Here is a 22,403-nt window from a genome sequence, read left to right as displayed (position 1 = left end):
CAAAGGAGAACAGTCTCTGAGGAGCCATCATAGAGGGATCCGAGTGGTCAGGAAGGACGGGGAAGCTTCTCTGGGGAAGAGGCTCTGGCGTGCAATGTCAGGAAGGAGGAAGCATCGGCTGGGTGAAAAGAGGGAGGTCCCCTCCAGTTGTACTTGTTTATGCTGAGATTGAAGATAATTGAAGAAGAGTTTTGGGAGTGTGTGGTGTGTGCGTATATGTATGCACATGGGAGAGACATGACCAGAACTGACTTTTACAGAGATAATGCTCCTAAGTCATAAAATAGTCACTGTAGTGCTCTGAGGAAAATCTGTTAGGCTATACATTGTCAACTTAAGAAAGTTTTAATCTAGCCTGATGGTTTTATATATAAAACCCCAAGTGTTCCTGTCTTTAGGTGATTTTCCCACTAAATTGTCTTTCTGCACTCCCTTTTCCTCTGTCACTATTTTACTTAATAAAATAACACACACAGAAGTGCCATCACTTAGGTTGTGGTCCTCAACCATTAGAATGCATAAGAATTGCCTGGGCCAGGCGCAGTGGCTCACATCTGTAATCCCTGCACTTTGGGAGGCCGAGGCGGGTGGATCACCTGAGGTCAGGAGTCCAAGATCAGCCTGGCCAACATGGTGAACCTCGTCTCTACTGAAAACACAAAAATTAGCTGGGTGTGGTGGTACATTCCTGTAACCTTAGCTACTCGGGAGGCTGAGGCAGGAGAATCACTTGAACCTGGGAGGCAGAGGTTGCAGTGAGCCAAGATTGTGCCACTGCACTCCAGCCTGGGCAACACAGTGAGACTCCATCTCAAAAAAAAAAAAAAAAATTGCCTGAAGAGGTTCCTTACAATTTGGATCACTGGGCTGCACCCTCCTGATATTCTGGATAAATTGATTTGTGGGGGGAGGGGAGCTCACTGATTTGTCATCTGACTCAGCTATTGTGTCCCCTATGAATTTTTCCTGCTTTCTCAAATTGATCTCTTCCAAATTCTCATAATAATTTGTTGATTTATCTTCCACAGTCATTGCAGTGAACCTGAAATATCAGAAAGTATATGCATACTTGTTTCTTTGTTGTAGTTTTGCAAATAATTATCTTTCTACGCTGCATTACACAATCACAGCACATTAGCAGTGTACTACCTCAGTAAATAAAGTTAATTTTATAACAAGGGCAAAAAAAAGTCCTTTTGGCAGTGGTAGAGTCCATAGTTTGGGAAAAAGTCAGAGTGGATTTGAGCCTCAGGGTGCTGAAGTTCAAGTGCAGACAGTGGAGTTGGAGAAAGGCAGGAGGGCTGGCGATGGAGCAGAAGAGGAGGGTGAGGGAAAGAGCAGTGTCATGGCTTCCTCCTTATTTCTGCCTTGAGCCTATGGATGAATTATGAGGTTATGACTTCTTTGCAGTAGAGAATACTGGAGGATAATCAGGTCTAAAAGCTGGGTGGGAACCACAGTGAAGAAGTGGATATTGAAGATCATGCAAATGACTTACTTGAGCTTTTCTTGAAAAATTACCTAGATTGCCCTCAATAATTTTAGAGTTGATATTAAGGTATTTTAAAGAATTTTATGAAGTTATGCACATGTTTTTCTTTCCTTTTTTTTTCTTTTTTTTTTTGAGATAGAGTCTCGCTTCTGTCACCCAGGCTGGAGTGCAGTGGCATGATCTTGGCTCACTGCAACCTCTGCCTCCTGAGTTCAAGCAATTCTCCTGCCTCAGCCTCCTGAGTGGCTGGGATTACAAGTGTCTGCTACCACACCTGGCTATATTTTTTTTTGTATTTTTAGTGCAGACGGGGTTTCGCCATGTTGGCCAGGCTGGTATTGAACTCCTGACCTCAAGTGATCTGCCTGCCTTGGCCTCCCAAAGTACTGGGATTACAGGTGTAAGCCACCACGCCTGGCCTACACACACACTTTTGTACATTCCCACCAGGCCACTGAGTACAATTACCATGTGATAGACGTAGGAGGGAAGCAAGAGGGCATCCCGTCCACTTTTGAGTTGAGGGAATGGAGGCCGGGACATGACTTCCCTAAGGGCCCCCCTGAGTGAGTGACAGAATTGAAAATGCAACCTTCTTCTCAGCATAGGATCTCTGCATTGCACCAACTGCCTTTTAATCCCTTTGTTCCTTGTTGCTGAATAAAATTTGAATTTTTAACATTAAGTATTTGAGTTGATTTCAGGTTTGGGGAAATCCTATTAAAAAAGAAAAAAGAATCCTTCCCTTCCCGCCTTATTGTTTCTTGGATATCCTTAAGCCTCCCTGGGGAACCTGGAGGCTGATGAGAATCCTTCAGTGCCAATCTATCAGCTCTGTCTGGGGCCACAAGACTTGAACTTAAATCCAGTATTTTATCTCATGTTTTGTGTCTACACTCCAGAAGTGTATTAAAACACATTGGCATGTGGCCTCTTGACAGGGATTGTGCAAAATATTCTGTAGCCATGAAAGATCCCAAGAAATATTCTATTTTGCTGATATTGTAGAAATACATCTACAGGACAGAATTTTAAAAAGTTGACTATGTATTTGCTTTGTTTACATGGTACAATTGTTTTGCTAAACTAGTCATATTTATCTTCCCCTTTGGCCCTATCTCAATTGGCAGAGTGGAGAGAAACAGAGATGTGAGAGGCTGTTATCTAGGTAATTCCATGGAAAATATATGTACTTTTTCAGTAGTTGAAAGGTTTCATATTTACTAGAAATAAAAACCATAAGTTAGAATTCCATTGTTTTCTTTAACGCATACGTTAAACTGAAGGAGTCAGTCCATGACAGGGTTGAGCTGATTATTTTGAAGTGGATTGATCCAATTTGACTATTCACATACTGGAATTTTAAATCACCTAGACAATAGTTAATTTTATCATGTTTCCACTTTACCTTAGGCAAAAGAAGAAGGCCCACTACAGATGTACAGAGTTCATTTGAACCACGTGGGTGTACAAATGTTCCTGCGGCTTCTCCCTGTGGACCAAGGTCAGGCAAGGGCAGTACCCACACACTCTCCAGGGTTAGCCGCCTTCTCCCTTGAGCAGTCCTTATCTAGTGAGGGGAGCTGAGGGGCATTGTAAGGGTCCCAGACCCCAAATATCTTCCTAACTTCCTCTTTCCAGAATGTTTGTGTTTTGCCTTTGTGTGTCATAAAACCCAATAGATTGAAATCGTATCTCATGCCCTTATCAGAAATGGAGGAGGCAGCAGTCTGTTAATTGTAGCATGAGAATTGGTGATTGATATGAGTACCGTAGGTGATACTGGGGTGCTAACAGGGTCGTTGGGAAGCCAGTAATGAATGAAATGCACCTGGTCCTAAGTTTTCCTAACGTTGGCCAGCTGAACCTACAACTCAATACTTCAGTTTGGGAGTGCATGTTGGTAGGATACCCCAATCACAGAAAATATACTTACTCTTCAGGTCTTGCTTTCTGTTTATATAAAGTGGGAGGCTGGGTACATGACCTCTGACATGTCCTCCGGGACTCCCTGGGGCCTTCCTTTTAAATGATGTAGTTGACAATGAACTCTTTGGAGAGGCAGCTGCTGCTGGCCAGTGTGTTGCTGGCAGGGTGTTTTCACCCAGACGCTGCTGGATGTGATGGAGCAAATGCTGCAGATGCATGTGTTCTTCTAAGCTGCAGCAGTTTCACGCCATGGCCTTCCTCAGTGAATCTGGTATCATCAACGCTGGAGATCTGCTAATAATTTATGAAGTGCATGAAAATATTATTCTTTCTTTATTTTTGGGACAGGGTCCTGCTTTGTCACCCAGGGTGGAGTACAGTGGTGTGATCATAGCTCACTGTAGCCTCAACCTTCTGGGCTTAAGCGGTCCTCCCATCTATGCCTCCTGAGTAGCTGGGACCACAGGCATGCGCCTCTACACCTGGATCATTTAAAAATTTTTTTATTTTTGTAGAGATAGGGTCTCACTATGTTGCACAGGCTAGTCTCAAACGCTTGGCCTTAAGTGATCCTCCTCCCTCAGCCTCCTAAACTGCTCAATTACAGGCTAATTTTTTTTTTTTTAATTACTTTTGCTTTTTGTAGAGACAAGATCTCACTATGTTGCCCTGGCTAGTGTTGAACTCCTGACCTCAAGCAGTCCTCACACCTTGGCATCCCAAAGTGTGGGGATTACAGGTGTGAGCCATCATGCCTGGCCTGAAAATCTTATCGAGAGAAAGTTTTGGGGAAAAAGGCTGCATTCACTCAGGCTAATAGGCTAGAAAGACGTAGTAACTCAGGAAAATGTGCATTTGTGTGGTTAGAGAGCAAACCAGTGTGAACTATGATATAAATGTGAATGAAATAATAAGTGGGTTTGAAGCTTTAGGAGGTATGATGGGTTGAATTCTAAAGATTTAAATAGAATTAAGAAAGAAATATATAATATTTTTTATCTTCTCTCATCCTTTTTTTTTTGTCCTGAAAGGAAACAAAATCTAAATAACAGAAATAGGACAAAAAGAAGAACTCAACTTTTCCAGTAAAGGAACTATGTAAGACAATAATTATAGAAATGTCTATAATGGTTTGAATTTTTGCAGGGTAATGGTGCACATTCCCAGACACATTATTTAATCATGATTATCTTGGATAGAGTCAGGTTTTTCTTGACACCGTTTGCTTCTTTCCATGGTATCTGGGGTAAACATCTTAAACTGGATCTTTTACTTCCTAAAAATAATAATCACAGGTTTTTACATCCCTTTTCATTTCTGATACTAAGTCAATGTGAATCCTTACATTGCATCTGCAGTTTGACTAGGACTGTATCTCTACATGAAAGTTTCTTGGGAAACGATTATTTGACAAAATCTGTTTTTTGTTTGAGCATTTAGTAGGATATAGAAACAACTAATGACCTGCCCAGACAGGTACTCGACATTGTGCAGATGTCAATATCCATATCATTTAGATTGGATTACAACAATGGAATTGATTTTTAGCGTAAATCAAGCCTAACACCTACCAGCCACTTACCAGAGGAGTGAATCACATTTGAAAGAAAGAGGAGTCGTGTCAAAGTTTTTGTCAATATATGACGCGGTAATTTTCTAAGTCTATTCATGAGACTATTGGCTCAAGTTTGGGGGAAAAATGCAACCACTTGGAACCACTGAATTCCAGGTAATTGAGAAGCCATTGCTGTCATGCTGTTAATAGAAGCCCCGCTGTCTATCTGAAGCTCGCCGCAGCTGCTGGCGCTTTCGCCCCCACCAGATTTCAGATGAACTGTTATGGACACTCAAATGAACTAGAGCTATCTCTTATATAGAAGCAGATGTAGCAGAAACCAAAAGCAAGTCAAAACTATCACTCGTACACAATTCACAAACATTGCCTCTATTTGTTGCCAAAATAATCTATGTTTGGGTGATGTATTGCTAGGGGGCAGGGTTAAACATTCTGTGATGTTTATTCCAAACTAACAGCTGAAAAATGCTCCAAAATTAATAAGGGATTACATTATCTTTTAAATTTCTTGTTCAATAAATAACATTACTTTTCTGTTAGGCAAAAATCTAGAACTGATCAAGATGCTATTATTAATTACTAACAATATTGCGATCAATAAAAGGATGCTTTTAGTTTGAAAACCTTCTCTTAACCTTTTCTAAGACTCTTTTTAATTTACTAAAGCAGACAGTTGAAGAGTACAAATTAAATTAAATTATTTAATTTAAATTAACAATTTAATTAACAATTAAATCATTTCTTTGTCTCTATAAGACATTTTCCCTGCAATAATTGTTCTGGTACCATGAATAATAAATTGAGAAAATCAAACTACTCTTTTTAGAGCCTGTTATGGGCCAGTCACTTTCAAATGCATCCTGTGGGTTATGAAGTATTATCTTTATTTTTTAAACAGGGAAGGTTAGGCTTAATGTGGTTAAACTGTTTGCCCAGACTCTTACTATTAACAAGTCCTGGGGTTTGCACTCACACTTGCCCAACTGTGAAGCCTAACTCTTTGAACATGCCATTCAGACAGGGCATGAGAAACATCTCCTCTGTCACCAACACTCTGAAAGAAAGTCAGCTATTTAAGTCCAACATAAGCTACTGTGTATTACTTTTCTTCCAGGAGTCTCAAATTACCGATGGACAATCTGGTGTGATTGTTACTATCTCATGCTTATTAAACAGAGTCACAGTCTTGGGGCCAGTGGAGAGAGGAACAGTGTAGCACTAAAGGACATTACCAAAGTGCATTAGAGACATTCTTAGAAGCCTGTTGAAAGGAAGATTATGCAGCCTCCCCCACTTCCCAGTAGCAAAAGCACAATTTCTACGTCTAACAATCACCCCTTTCAGACTTTTCTGAAGTTGTGGTCTCTCCCAAAATATTAAAAATTATATAATATAGTGAGAAATAGTTTAATCTTTCATTACGGACTGTGAAAGTTTCTTTTCAAAGCATGATAGGATTTGACAGAGTAACGCCCAGCTGTCTAAGTTCAGCACATGTGAAAATCCAGGAAAGTGAAAAAGACAAAGTGTTTGTCATGTGTAGATTAAAGCACAAACAACAGCAAGCTATAGTAAGGTTAATGTGAGATGTACAAAGCAGTTTCCTCTGCATTTGGACGAAGCGGATGCGCTGTAAATAAATTCAGTCATCTCAAACTTTTATTTCTTCATCTTTGAAATGTGAATTATCAATTCTAGCCATTCCTGAGTGTTTGCATGTGTATGTGTGTATATGTATGCGTGTGTAGGTGTATATTCTGTGTGGGTGTGTTTTTTGTATGTGTGCATTGAATAATCAAATGATTAATTGTTATTCATTAAATAAGAAAAACTACCAGAAAAATATAGCTTATTCCAATTTTTATAAAATATGAACTAGAAATATGTGATATAATTGAAGAGCACATTAAAGATTACATATTTTTTGCTGTATAATGTCTATTGGAACAAGTTTTTCCTAGATTTATAGAAATAGTGAAGGTGATTTTAAAAATTCCAAATTCTTCATAGGAAAATAAAAATCGTACTGAGATCTGCTTGCTAGCCACTGTTGGTAATGAGATAATTAGAGGCAATAAATATATTAACATATTGTAGCTCTAATATACAAGTTAATAAAATAACATTTTGACATTATATAGAAGTTAAAACTCTTAAAGTGGCTTTGCTATGTAGCAGGTGCCCAAATATTTAAATATTTAAATTCGAATTTAATTTTTGAATGGTTAGTCAGTGTTAGACACTAGGTAAGAAATGTTTACACCCATGATCGCCTAATAATTTTGGTGTATTTTTTTTGTTCCAACTTTACAGATAAGAGACTTGGGAAAATAAGATCTAAGTAATATTTCTTGCTTTGATTGCTAGGAATCTTACAACTAATTAAAAACCCGACTAGCATCGTAGTTTTACATTTTGTATATTGTTAATTTTGTTCATCTTTTCTTACATATTCTTACATTATTCATGTTATTTTTTAACCTGTTGTATGTCTCTCTATAAATTACCTCAATTTCTTGTTTACTCTTTTGTTTGATTTTGTTGTAAAAAGGGAAAAATTAACTTGATGATTAAATGACATGGAATGCTAATATTCACCTCAGCTGTTGTGTTTTGCTAATTTTTGACAGTCGAGGCTGGAACTCAGGCTTCCTGACTCCACTCCTCCAGGGCTAGATTCTCAATGATCATAAAAGTCTCAGGTGAAATTACTCCTTGTGAAAACTACAACTCCACCCTCAAATAATCCATGAAGTGGTTGGTGAGAGACAGAGAAGATGAAGATTTAAAACAGAAAACAAACATACTAATGGACCAAGAAGCCATTCAAGCAGCATCCAGGAGCAGAGGGGATGGTCCCAGGTTTGCTTCCTTCCTTCCCTTCTCTGGTCAACCCCTTTAAGTCTGCAGCCTGAAGTTACAGACCAGACCTCACTTAAACCAAGTGAAAGGAGAGGAAGCAAGTCTGGCCACGCAAAGCTCCAAATCAGAGGGAGTTTCTTTCAAACGGGGTGACTTGGTTAACAAGAGGCACTTTTCTAGACATCAAAAGGCAGACACAAATGGAAACAAATGCCAAATGGACCTAATCAACCCTAATTGAGCATATTTTGTCAACACACTGTCAGGAGACCTTCTTCTGTAGACACTGGTGATGTCAGGCAGCAACGTGGACTTAGCCAGTGCAGCTGTAAACTCACAGCATATGAAGTTGAAAGCAGTGGGCTGGTTCTGAGAACCACATTGCAGATCCAGAGCTGTCATTTGCTGTGGCTTCTCTGTCATTTGTACCTATGTGTTTATGCAACATCTATCAGACAAAATTATCTTTAGTGTATTGACATTCTCCAGAAAAAAAAAGAGAAATGACTTTAAAAAGTATCTTCCACACAGGTGTTTATTAAGTGTTGTTGGGCATATAAATATGCAAATGAATGAAAAATGACAAAGTGAATTGAAATGATGCCCAATGCAAGAATGTTGTAAATTTTTGTTCAAGAGAGAGGATCCCAATTTGGCGAGAAACATAACTGCTTCTTTTAATGCAGAAGTGCTGTGTGACAGAGTTTTGAGGATGCAGAAACTCAGAAAGCTGTGACCTTGAATGTTATTTTTGCTGGAGAGAACCAACATGATATGGAACAAATTATAACACTGAGAATATTTCTCCTGGAAAACGGAGACGGATCTGTGGTTTTAATAGATTAGCAAGTAAGCGTGAGTGCTGCATGCAAGCACAAGCAAAACAACGACTTACTAGATCATCAGAGGAAACTCCGGAGCAGCAGCACACGGTAAGGGCTGCGCTGTGTTTCTTGAAAAGTTACAGCAAGTCAGAGGAAGGAATGTGTGAGTCATGAAATCACAGGTAGCATCTAAATGGCATTGGAGAGGGAAAGGAGAGGGGGTTACGAGAAAAACATTTTAGGGTCTTGGCTGGGGTAAAACTAAAAGAGAGGCTCTGTGGGGAAATCATACAAACTAACTTATAGAGGAAGTAGGAAAGAATCAAATTGTTGGAGCACAAGATTTTGTATGTTTTGCTGCAATGCCACTGACAATTTGAGGCTGCAGGCAGAGGAACCAAAGATGGTTAATAGTGCCACAGCCATTTCTTTGTTTTTTAGTAACATGAAACTGAGAAGGAATTAAAGGAATAAAGAAGAATTATATTCCTGATTTAGCGTCAGATTAAAAACAAATTTTTATCCATTTTGACAAGTTTTCTTAAACAAATTATATGTGTTTAAGCATCATTCTTTTGGCCACCTCTCCCTGACAAGAGAGCCCAGAAATTAGAGGTATCAGAGGAGGGCAAGAGAGGTTGGCAAGACTGGAAACCTGGAGAAGTGAGGAGAAGCCAGAGGATGGATTTAAACATTCCTGTAACCCATCATCATTATCAATGGGTTTCTCTTCGGTTCCCACATTCTTTTCTTCTTTGGCTCATGTGTTCACTCATCAGATACTTATTCTGCCTTAACTGTGGGAACACACTGCTCTGGTATCTTTAAAGGATATTACATAGAATAAAGGAAGAACTCCCAAGGGTGCTAGGAACTGTGGGACAATTGAGATACATTCACTTACTTTCCTGAATTCCAATTGTGTAGTGAGTGGAATGTAGAGGCATTGTTTTGTAACTTTGGCAAGGATAGCAATCCCTTATTTGGGCAAGTTAGGTAAATTTATTAGGGGTGAAAATGTGAAGTGATTTGCATCCTTGTAGGGCCAGAAGATTGAGAAGTGGCTTCCTTCTAAATTCCCACTAGACTTCCCTTCCCCCAGTAAAGACAGAGCAACACACCACCCACTCCCTTCTCTTTTGTTGTCCTGGTTGTTGATTTTAGAAGAAAGAGTAATGAGGACTTTGAAGGTTTATCATAGTGGGCAACAGGAACTACTCAATTTAATCTGTTGTCCTTTCCCTTAATTTTAAAATTACAATTCTTGCACTTCAAATAGGCTTTGATCTTTTTTCTAACTAGTCTTTGCAGAACTACAGTCTGGATAATTTGTGTCTAGTGTATATCCTATTGATACAAATGTCAGGTGTACATACACCCACTTATTGGGTTAGCCTAATTTATCATTACCGGATTTTCATGTCTAGCCTAGGGCTGGGTTGTAAGAGAGACAAAGTACTTCCACATTTTCTTCTGCTTGCCAAAAATTTCCCTGCATTATATTACGTTGAGTCTTTGATTTATTTTTTCCTTCAAATCTTGCTTGACTTTATTTGTGAGTTGAATTCTTTTTGTATTTTTATTTCCATTTTGTTCTGAAAGACATTTTAGAAAGTATTCTTTCTTTATTTAGGATTTGCAAATTATTTAAGGCAGCATTCTTCCAGCAACTGGAGTGCAGTTTTTCCCTTATGTTTTATGCAATCACTTTATCTTCAAAGGAAAACCTAACAACCCTTTGTATTTACTAGAAAACTGCAGACGAACCATCATGTTTGTTAAGTAAGTGAAGATGGTGCAGAAAGCCCCTGGCCCATCTTACAGGCAAGGACACAGACTCATGGGGACATCTTGCAGCTCGCTCTCGATCCCCAAGCCCGCTAAGCTGAGTGAGCTCCCTGGACTCTCTCCCAGGATGTCACTGTGTTGTGCTGCTTCAGCCGCTGCTGTCTTCTGCTTTAAACACCTTGTGCAAGACCCTCCCGCTTCCTCTGCTCCAACCACTCTGGGTCTGCTGGTCCTGCCTGCTATGGCAGAGATAGAAGAAAGAAGTACCTCCTGGATGTGATTATGTTCTGGGAGGCTAAGGGGCTCCCTCTGGCTTTTCCCTATCCCGTGGAGATGTCACACCTGTAATCCCAGCACTTTGGGAGGCCAAGGTGGATGATCACTGGAGGTCAGGAGTTTTGAGACCAGCCTGGCCAACAGGGTGAAACCCCACCTCTACTAAAAATAGAAAAATTATCTGGATGTGGTGGCGCATGCCTGTAATCCCAGCTACTCAGGAGGCTGAGGCAGGAGAATCACTTGAACCTGGAAGATGAAGGTTGCAGTGAGCCAGGGTCGTACCGTGACACTCCAGCATGGGCAACGGAACTATCTCAAAAAAAAAAAAAAAAAAATTGTGTCTCATTCACCGTGCTCTGTGCTTTACCTCTTCTGCAGTGCTGTCTTAGTGACACAAGGAATGATGAACAGACTTCCCTTCCTGGGGCCTCTCTATGCATCTTGCCTGCTCTGCATTCCCCTGCTCAGACATTAGACTGACAAACATTTGGGGAATGGAAGAGGGAAGAATTCTAGAACCCACCAAGGAGGCATGCGTGAACACGCTTTTCCCCAAGACTTACTGACCTCAGGTAAACGGTCAAATGGTTAACTGCAAATCTGATTTATGTCCTGACAGAGACTGAAAATATGGGGGGTTTGCCAGAACTGTGAGTTATGCTTTGCATGTTTGTTTCCCCAGCAGCACTGGCTTTCTTGACTTTATTTTTCTGTCTTGACTCTATCTTCACTCATCAAGTTATGACCTCTCAGTCACCCAGACTCGCCCTTGGTGATGCAAGACCTTTCTCTCTTTCTCACTGTGAGGAACAGCATCACTCCGCTCCATCCATCCTGTTTCACGCCTTTCCAGCTTAGTTTTAAATTCCTTACTGATTAATTCTGTAATTAAATGATTTAGATTATTTTAGGGATACAGAGGATAAAATGTCAATAGAAAGAGATCTTACTGAGCTCTGTGTTTAAGGACAAAACTAATACTAGTAACAATTATTTTGTCTACTTGACTTGTTCGCAAAGTATCTTTATGAAGGTACTTATTCATATGGTAGCAATGCAACCAAATTATGCATATGGCATAAGCTAAAATTTACCTTCACAAATACTTATTTGATGAAAACATGTTCTAAATTTTACGTGTAATTTATTCACTGATAATTAATGTAGCATGTGGGTCCCCTATGTAACGTTTTGCAGTTGATCTATTTGTGTAATTTCCATTGGCAGTGTCTGTGAGCTAGGCTCCCATGATACGATGTGGGGATACATTTTCCATAACTGGTGTCTGGTCCCTCGCTCTTGCTTGGTGCCAGTTCTCTCTGTGAAAAGAGAGGTGCCCTAAAAATAGCTAAGGACTCTTTATTGGATGTTTTCGAGAATGATTCCAGACCCGAGGATTCCTAAATAAGACGTGAATACTGAAAATACCTTACACCTTTAGTAGTGCCCATAGTCCATCCATGGGATAACAGAGACTAAAAGCGTTTTCTGAATTTGAAATTCTTTTTATCAGAGCATTCTTTTATAACCATTTCTATGTGCATTCAGCAAACACCTACTGGTTTGTTGCCAGGCACTGTGCTAAGCATTGGAGGTAGAAAGATGAAGAACATGGAAACCCTGTCTACAAGTTTACAATGAAGTAGGTCAGAAACATGCACAAAAATGATTACCATTCCATGCACCATGTGCCACCAGATGTACATATACGCAGTCACATTCAGGGCCGGCTTTATGGGTGTGTGATTTGTGTTGTTGCACGATGGGGCCCATACTTGGTCTAATACTCCACTGTTGCCATGTTGAAATTCTTCACAACTTTTGAATAAGGGCTTTATATTTTTATTTTACTATGGGCTCTGCAAATTACGTAGCCAATCCAGCTTATAGTCATACCTTCTTCTTCTTCTTCTTCTTTTTTTTTTTTTCGACTCTTGGCTCTGTTTAATACTATTAGCAAACTCAAAGGTTTGAACAATCCCCTGTGCAATAGAAATAACATCTTTAACATGTTTACACATCAGGCTTTGGGCTTTTATTGATGTCCCAGTAGTGTAGTTTTTGTATTTCTATTTTAAGAAAACAGCCTGTAATCCCAGCACTCTGGGAGGCTGAGGTGGGTGGATCACAAAGTCAGGAGATCAAGACCATTTTGGCTAACACAGTGAAACCCTGTCTCTACTAAAGATACAAAAATTTAGCCAGGCGTGGTGGCGGATGCCTGTAGTCCCAGCTACTCAGGAGGCTGAGGCAGGAGAATGACTTGAACCCAGGAGGCGGAGCTTGCAGTGAGGGGAGATCACGCCACTGCACTCCAGCCTGGGTGACAGGGCGAGACTCTGTCTCAAAAAAAGAAAAAAACCAGTATATCTTAGACCCTGGTCACCAAGACACAAAGTTAATTTTGAAAATGTGGTAATTGTGGTAAATGGATTTTCTTTTTTCATTGCTTTAATATACATGTTTTCTCTTTATTTGCATCAACTTTTAAGTTCCAGGGTACATGTGCAGGATGTGTAGGTTCATTACATAGGTAAACATGTGTTTGTTGCACAGATCGACTCATCACCCAGGTATTAAGCAGAGCATCCATTAGCTATTCTTCCTGATGCTCTTCTCCCCCCAACCCTCCCTGACAGGCCCCAGTGTGTGTTGTTCCCACCATGTGTCCATGTGTTCTCATTGTTCAGCTCCCACTTATAAGTGTGAACATGTGGTATTTGTTTTTCTGTTCCTGCATTAGTTTGCTGAGGCTAATGACCTCCAGCTCCACCCATGTCCCTGCAAAGGACATGATCTTGTTCCTTTTTATGGCTGCATAGTATTCCACGGTGTATATGTGCCACATTTTCTTTATTCAGTCTATCATTGATGGCCATTTGGGTTGATTCCATGTCTTTGCTATTGTGAATAGTGCTGTAGTGAACACATGCATGCTTGTATCTTTATAATAGAAAAATTTAAATTCCTTTGGGTATATACCCAGTAATGGGATTGCTGGGTCAACTGGTATTTCTGCTTCTAGATCTTTAAGGGATTGCCACACTGTCTTCCACAATGGTTGAACTAATTTACATTCCCACCAACAGTGTAAAAGCATTCCTTTTTCTGCACAGCCTCGCCAGCATCTGTTGTTTCTTGACTTTTTAATAATCGCCATTCTGACTGGTGTGAGATGGTGTGTCATTGGGGCTTTGATTTGCATTTCTCTCATGATCAGTGATCCAACATATCTTTGTTGAGTGCCTAATAACTGTCAAGCACTGTTCTAGGTGCAAGGATGTATCATTGGGCAAGACAGCAAAACTCTCTGCCCTCATGGAGTTCATATTCTAGTTGGTGGGGAGAAAACGTAATAATCAAGTGACGTTATGTTACATCATGTTTGAAGGTGGTAGGTGCTATGGAAAAAGCAGAGCAAGGGAGGGAACATCAGTATTCAAAGAGGGAGTCCAGTTTGAGTAAGGTCAGGAGCTGCAGTGTGAAACGTCTTTTCCGTGTGTTTGTCTTTAACAGCGTGACTTTACTATTATAACTAAAGAGTTTCGCAAAGCCATGAGAGATATGTAGAACCCAACGGGGTGTTTGGGGGCGAGGCACGGCAGCTCACACCTGTAATCCTAGCACTTTGGGAGGCTGAGGCAGGAGGATTGCTGAAGCCCAGGAGTTTGATTTCTTCTGCACCTCAGCCCCAAATTTCTCTGGTTAATAATTAATCTTGGTCAACTAAATTGGAACAAGCTGGAAACACCCATTTGTTTGGAAATCCATAAACACTGTTTAACCCTGGGAATAATGAGCATAGTTATAGAAATAATTAAGTAAACCTGACCCACAATACTCTATTTAACAGAGTGATACCCCATCTCTACAAAAACGTTGTAAAAAATCAGCCAGGTGTGGTGGTACATGCCTGTGGTCCCAGCTACTCAGGAGGCTGAGGTGGGAGGACCGCTTAAGCCCAGGATGTTGAGGCTGCAGTGAAAAAAAAAAAAAAAAAAAAAAAAAAAAAAGTGGAGGTCTTCACAGAACAGGAAAAAATAAAAGGAAAAAAAATATTCTTGAATCCGATCTACTGAAATCAGATGATACAGCCCAAAGAAGCAGAGAAGGAAGTTAACTGTGCCTGAAAAGGGATGAAATGAGCTCAAATCCGAGGGAAGAATTAAGTAATATGGAATTTTAGTCCAGGGTTGTCAGCTGGGAGGCCTAGTCTTCTATATGATGTTATAGATTCACTGATACAATGACTAAGATTCCACACGGTTTATCAGTTTCTTGGGTAAGAAACTGATTTCTTCGCACCTCAGCCCCAAATTTCTCTGGTTAATAATTAATCTTGGTCAACTAAATTGGAACAAGCTGGAAACCCCGACTTGTGTGGAAATCCATAAACATCATTTAATCCTGGGAATGATGAGCATAGTTATAGAAATAACTAAGTAAACCTGACCCACAATGCCCTAGTTAAGAATCATCTGTTTGTACATGTTTGGGCAATTTAAATAGTGGCCAAATCAAGATATCTAACAAATAGGCCTCATGATTCAAATTTAAAGTATAGTTGACATTATTGTGCTTCAAAAGTTCTAAGTTTACTAATTGTGTAAACAGTATTAATATATTAATAAAATCTAAAATTTGTCAAGCTTATGCATTAAATTTATTTCATTTATGAAAACATATTTTAGAAAGGTTCTAGTTCTTAGAGGCAGTTGAGGAACATAAGAGAAATCAAACATATTACATTTTGGTATGTAGTTTAAGGCAATTAATGAAGTTGTAGAAGACTCCTTATGAAAGGTTTCTAAATTTATCATATTATACATAATAAGTTATAAATAATTAAGATATATACGATTATAAATCTTTAAAGATCTTTATTGAATTATAAATTAAATTTAAAAGCTTAGGTAAAACGTAAAGAGTTTTGATTAGTATCTTTAATAAATCATAATAATTTTAAAGTCCAAAGTAGCCATAAATAGTTTTTCCTGTGCCTAAAGGCTTTTTCCTACCATTAAGGACACCTGAGTTAATTTAACCATTTGAGCTAGAGATAGTGACAGCAGTTGAGTTTGGGAATCCAACTTGCAGTTTTTTAAAAGGCCTAACTTGCTCTTTTGTTAATTACAAGACAAACAAGGCAGGGCTGGTGAACTTTCTCTGTTTCCTTTAAAATGAGTGGTTATGAAGGATTTTTCAGAAACTAAGAAGATTAATTTTTATCCAAGTAATACTCCAATGCTTGAGATTCCTATGATTAAAAATACATTCATTGAACACAGGTGATCCTAGACTTTTGAGGGATAAAAAGAAAGGTTCTTTATCCTACTGGATTTTATAGTCTTTTTTTTTTTTTTGAGATGGAGTTTCACTCTTGTCGCTCAGTCTGGAGTGCGTGCAGTGGTGCCATCTCAGGTTACTGCAACCTCCGCGTTGCTGGTGCAAGCTATTCTCCTGCCTCAGCTTCCAGAGTAGCTGGGATTACAGGCGTCCACCACCATGCCTGGCTAATTTTTGTATTTTTAGTAGAGATGGGGTTTCACCATGTTGGCCAGGCTGGTCTCAAACTCCTGACCTCAAGTGATCTGCCCACCTTGGCCTCCCAAAGTGCTGGGATTACAGGCTTGAGCTACCATGCCCGGCCATACTTTATAGCATTGTTAGGGAGACAGGTATATTTAATAATGACTAAGAAAGAGTACAGAATATGATAAGTGCCAGAAGGAAAATCCAGGCGAGATCCAGGAGTGGAGCACAGAATTTCATTTAGGGAAGGGTTGGCAAGGAGGTCTGGAAGTGTGTTCTGGAGGAGCAGACTTTGAGGTGGATGTTGGAGGATCTTTAGAGTACCTACAGGTAGAGGTGAGGTGGGAGGGCAGGCAGCCACACAAACTAGTGTGGCCAGAGATTCAGGGACTGGGACGTGAGAGGCTTGTATAGGGAGTGATGAGTGCGAATGGTGTGGCTGGAGCCTGATGAGATAGGGATGGGGAGGGGAAGTCAGGCTGGATAATTCTATGCTCACTTCCAGCTTCCCCAAACACCGTTCCAAACCTTACCTCTAGTCCTAAGAATGCCTCTTCTTCCATTCAAATCCTCCCTTTGAGACTCAGGCCTGGTTTGTTCCCTTACTCCAGCATGGTGCCTCCCCTAAAATTCTTGTCCACACTAGTCCTTTGTCAGGTAATCACATATTGTGTTGGACAGCTTTCATGATGAATTATAAGGGGAGAGGAACACTTATTCCCAGCTCCTCTTGTTTCTGGGAGGGAGGAATTTTTCCCTGAACACTCTGGCTTCTCACCCTGATTGGTGAGACTGGGATAAAAAACTGGGTGGGCATAGCTTGGCCCTTTCCCCTCTCCTCCTCTCTCTGGAGCCAGGCTGCCAGATATTATAGTTTGCTTCTCTGCTTGAGAAGGTTCCTGGGGACAACTTCAACATGTGTTTTTGACTAGGTGGGTTTGTCTTATTCTGGGGTTTTGTGTTAGAAAGTCCATTATTGCCTCACAACACACATTTTCCAACCCAGTTATTCACAGCAATGAACGTACTCTAAATTTCCATCTTCCTGCTCCTTACCTATTTCTTAATTGATTTAAACATGGTTATGATAACTCTAAAATAAATATTTTATCTCTACAATGAGACCACTCACACAAATAGGGACATAATATGTGCTTTTTTTTTTACCCCTTGGGTCACTCTCTTGTTTTTTCAGGAAACATTTATGGTTTGTCTGCCATATCTTCTGTAGATATATATATATATATATATTTTTTTTTTTTTTTTGTATAGGATTATACTATATATTAGGACCATACTACAAAAATGTTAAGGGCTCAAATGTTTGTTGACTGAATGTTAAGGAATTTGGACTTTACGTCACAGGCAAAGAAAAGTAATCAAAAGTAAATAAGACAAGGTCAAAGTCTCCCTCTCCTTTCTTGGCTTAGAGATCAGGTTGAAAATGCAATGGAAACAGGAGTCACATTGGCTTCACTGCACATTTATGTATAAATCACTGGGTGTTCCCTGCATTCAAGTTTTCTAGGACTAGCATAAAGATACCATAAGGTAAATCTAAGGAGTGGAAGGGGTGATGGCGGCTGCAGAAAAAACAGGTTGAGAATACTTAAAACAGATTCCAATAAGTGTGTTTCAGCAGAGAATAGTGGAACATTTAGGCATAGAAAGTGACAAAAAGGACTTCCATGTGTCTGCCCTTTGCTGTTTTTCTTGTCTCCTTGCAAGGTACCCTAAAAATCATGGTAACTAAACAAAACGTTTATTGATTTTTATGCCGCTTGTCTCTTTAAGGCCATAGTACCAGTCCTGCCAGGCTGTTCATTGGCACAGCCCGGGTATTTTGACAGGTGGACCCAACTAGATCTAGCGTCTTAAATTTATTGTATCAAGATACAGATTATGACACCTGATAGTTGACAGTAAAACTATAACCTGGAAGGCTCACATCATTGGATTTATTTACAACAGAGGAATGCAACGTGTCAAATAGCTGCCTTATAGATAAATGGAGCCAGAGACAAGGGAAGATCATCGTTTTTCTCCTCTGCCTGGGAAAATTTTAGCCCTGCTGGGCTATGTCTGGGAAAAGATTCCCATTCTGGCTTCCTGCTGCTAGGAGGATTGGCCTAACTCAAGGCAGAATTCAGCTTAGAGCGTTGAAGATTGGTGCACACAGACCCTCCAGGCAGGGTGCATGGGGCTCCACCCAAAATCTGCAGTCCGATACTGCATGATGCTTAAAAAAATAGCTCTCTCTCTCTCTCTCTCTTTTTTATTTTTAACCAGAGGCGTTTCATGTAATGAAAACCAAAGGCTTTGTGGTTCTTCTCAGGATGGTGTGCTACTTGTCACAATGTGTTTGCAAAATCAGAAGGAGCCTGAATGAACATGTGTGTGTTTAATTCCCCGGCCAAGTCCACCACCACAGCAGGGGCTGGCACTCAGTGTGATATTGGTTTTCACCAGCTGTTTGGGGAGCGAGACACATGACAGGTGGGGAAGGCTGGCAGACGCAACAGCTTGCCTTCTTGTTGCCAAGAAATAGATCGGCCAGCTACAAATGTGGTTGATCTGAGGAGTGGGATGCTTTTTGCATGGCAAGGACAGGATGGCCACCCTGACAGTGAAAGATGCCAGTGGATCCTGGGTGCGCCTGGGTGGTCCCGATTTCAACCACTGTAGGCGCTGTCAGACCATGTGACAGGTCGGTCAAACCCTGGGTCCTGATACATCCGTGGACCTAGAGAGGTTGATTAACAGGCATCAATGACACCTGTTTCCTCCAAACTGCACTCAGTTGTCACAGAGTCTGAAATTCCATTATTAGGAATTCCCTACTTTGGTCTTGAAGCCCTTTGTAAAAACTTTCAGGGGTCCCCATTAAAGCAGCCAATTTCATAAGTAGTGACTAATGGAGAGCAAAGCACTTACCACGAGGTGAGTGAGTATCAGGAGTGAAAGAAGCCACTGAAGGCTTCTGAGGCCCTCCTCCAAGACAGCACTTATGCTGAATGCGATTTCTCTTTTTCCTATTAGATTATGACCAGTATAAGATCAAACACTAAATTTTCTTTATTTTTGCCTCTCTTGTTGCTACCCACAACTGTATTGACATAGATAGGAAACTCAGTGAAGAGCTGGAAGCTGAACGCAGGAAAGCCCATCCTCAATTGTATAAAATGGCTGCACACTCACATGCCCAGACAGTTCTCTTTCTCATCTTGTACCCTTGAATTTTATGTATTGTGTTGACCAAACAGTTCCTTGTGCAGCCAGGTTGGACCAATTTCAGATGCAATTAGTCCACTGAAGAGAAAATGATAGAAGTTGGTGGGTCCGAGGTCCCTTTTGTTTATTTGGGGAATTGGATAAAATTAGGTTTTCCTGCATCATCACACTTCACTGAAAGCATACAGGTTCCCATTCAAAGTATGTAGAGTTAATCTAAAGAAAAATTCACCCACCCACAGACCCTAATTCTCCCGGCTGATAACCACACCTTTTATGTTACTAGAACAGAATATGCCTATTTTCAGGAGCACAGATTGTCAACTTCCTCCCTGCCCATCTTCCATATCAAATTCATTTATCATTTCATCCATCTTTTTTTCTGCTTCTCTGTGGTAGAAAAAAGTGTGACATTGATATCTCAAATTCCACATGTTCGAGATGAAATGCCTCCTCATTTGTCTCCAAGTCCGTTCTTCTAAATGCCGGACCCCATCTAATGGCATTCCTGTCTACTTACACTTCAGAGCTGGAAATCGTAGTGTTCTTCTTTATTTCTCTTATTTCCCTCACCTTCTTCCCTATACAATTCAGGTGATTCTTCCACAGAAATGTCTCTTCAGCCTGACTCTCCTCTTCCCTGTAGAACTGTGTTCCTTGTGCAGACCCTCACCACTGCTGTCTTCCTCAGGTCACTGCACCAGCCTTACCTCTGGTTTCTCATTCTCTCCACACTGCCATGCAACTCCACACTGCTGCTGGCCTCATTTGTCCAAAACCTCAATGTCATCGCCTCCCTTTCCCTATTTTAAGCCCTTCTGTGAGCTCCCCTGTTAGATGACGGCATGCCTCCCAGCATGGCTGGTCATCAGAGGAACCAGGGTAGATTTTAATAACCAGACTCCCAGGCTCCAAGGTTCTCCTGATTCATTGGTCTGGGCTGACATCCCGGCTATCTGAGGATCAGCCAAGTCTGGGAACACCTAGGAGGTGGATCCTAGCCCGCAGGATAAAAACCCAACCCCTCCACTTAGGCGGTTCCCATATGACTTAACCAACCTCCCAAGTCTTGCCTCCCTCTGCCTTCCTCCATGTCCATATAAAACAGGGCTTAGGTTTTTCTAAATCTGATCTTTTCTAAATCTAAACTTTGCAGTTTCTTTCACCTGAAAGTCCTTTCTTTACTATTAGTTGACAAATTCCTATTCACCCTTAATGACCCAATTTACAGATCCCCTCTTTTGTCAAGCTTCCCTAGCCTTTGGTGCCCTTCAGCTTGTTATTTCTATGTCTGTAGCATAATTATTACATCACAATGCAATTTACCTATGCATATATCCAATCTCGCCAAAAGATCAGAAACTCAAGTATCTAATATCTAGCAACACATAACAGGAGCCCAGTAAATATTTGTTGGATGAATAATCTTTTAACATAGGTGCTCTGATCTTATGGACAAAGAAAAACCCAGAGGGTTTTTGTCATGATCAGAACATGCTTCTGTTTGGAACAAGAGCCCAGCGAGGCTCTAGGGGTACAGTTATTCTGTGAGGAACAGCCAGAATGCAACAGGCTGTGACTCAGAATAGGACTCTAGACCCAGTTAATTGACCAATGCCCATCAGAAAATAGATTCAATATCACAGTTAAAGAATGTGGATATATGGGGCCTGGCACTGCAGCTAATACCTGTAATCCTAGTGCTTTGGGAGGCCAAGGTGAGAGGATTGCCTGAGGCTAGGAGTTTGAGACCAGACTGGGCAACATAGCAAGATCCTGTGACTACAATAAATTAAGAAATCAGTCAGGTATGGTGCTGTGCCCTGTAGACCCAGCTACTTGGGAGGCTGAGGCAGGAGGATTCTTGAGCCCAGACTTTAATGAGACTGCAGTGAGCTTTGATTGTGCCACTGCACTCTACCCTAGGCAACAGAGTGAGATTCTATCTCTTAAAAAAAAAAAAAAAAGGATGTAGATATACAGAAGAGGGGGCATCACCTAATGCTATAAGAACACTGAGTTAGGTTAAAAATGTCCACACGCTCTTTGAGGCCCCTTCCCACTAAGAGGTGGAGCTTATTTTCCCACCCCTCAATCTAGACTGCCCTTGTGACTTGCTTTGTCCAATAAATGACATGGACATTACAGGACGTGACTTCAGAGTAAGGCCTCATGAGCCCTTGTAGTTTCTGTTCTTGCCTTCTTGAAATGCTTTTTCCATCATGAAATAGAGCCCTGCCCAGCCTCCTGGAACATGAGAGACCACATGGAAGAGAGCTGAAGTGCCTTAGCCAACAGCCCCAGGTGGCCAAAAGGCAGGTGAATGAGGCCACCCAAGATTAGCCCGTCACCAGCTGAGCTACCACCTGACTGCAGGTGCACAAGGATGCCCAGCCAATACGACATGAGCAGATCCCAGCTGCCGCTGTCACACCCCACTCTCACTGCAAGGACCCAAAATCATAACCAGATAAATGAGTGGAGATTTTGCACCGCTGAGTTTTGGGATGGTTTGTTGTATAATCAAGATAACTGGTACATGGGTTGGTGGGCATAGTAGTGGTATTTTGGAACAAGAATTACTGAACTGACAAGACGTTTTCCACAACCTCCACAAGATAAGGGAGGCTCTGATGTTCTATAAGCCTTAGGCAGGATTGGCTTAGGGACTGGGTGAAGTTGAACCTGAAGCTGAGATCCAGATCTCACTCTTGGCCGCTCAGAGACACCAGGGGAAACGGATTGACTGGAAAGGAGAGTCAACAGTAAGCACCACTAAACTCCATAACCACGTTTTCAGTGACCACCTAGTGTGCTTGAGCATGCGCTGTGTGGACATGGATGCGGCCACTGTCAGATACATAAAAACATAGCTGGAACTATAATGGAG

The 22,403-nt window shown here is 40.9% G+C and overlaps 1 long non-coding RNA gene across 5 annotated transcripts in view; it reads right to left on the bottom strand.

Annotated features, from left to right (window-relative positions):
- Window positions 1–16,963, bottom strand: part of LOC139356370 (uncharacterized) — a 37,389-nt gene extending 20,426 nt beyond the window's left edge. For 4 of the 5 annotated variants that reach the window (XR_011608133.1, XR_011608134.1, XR_011608137.1 and 1 more), the window contains exons 1-2: window positions 16,816–16,963; window positions 3,429–3,715 (exon numbers count right to left, since the gene is read on the bottom strand). This is a non-coding gene — a long non-coding RNA (uncharacterized lncRNA). Of the gene's footprint in view, window positions 1–2,773; window positions 2,985–3,428; window positions 3,716–16,815 lie in introns of those variants that run through there. The other variant, XR_011608135.1, reaches the window with a different exon arrangement.
- Between the last annotated feature and the right edge of the window lie 5,440 nt (window positions 16,964–22,403).

This window comes from Macaca nemestrina, chromosome 9 (genome assembly GCF_043159975.1).
Source record: "Macaca nemestrina isolate mMacNem1 chromosome 9, mMacNem.hap1, whole genome shotgun sequence".
In the NCBI taxonomy this organism is placed as follows: Eukaryota; Metazoa; Chordata; class Mammalia; order Primates; family Cercopithecidae; genus Macaca; species Macaca nemestrina.
This window is presented reverse-complemented; position numbering and strand designations above follow the sequence as displayed.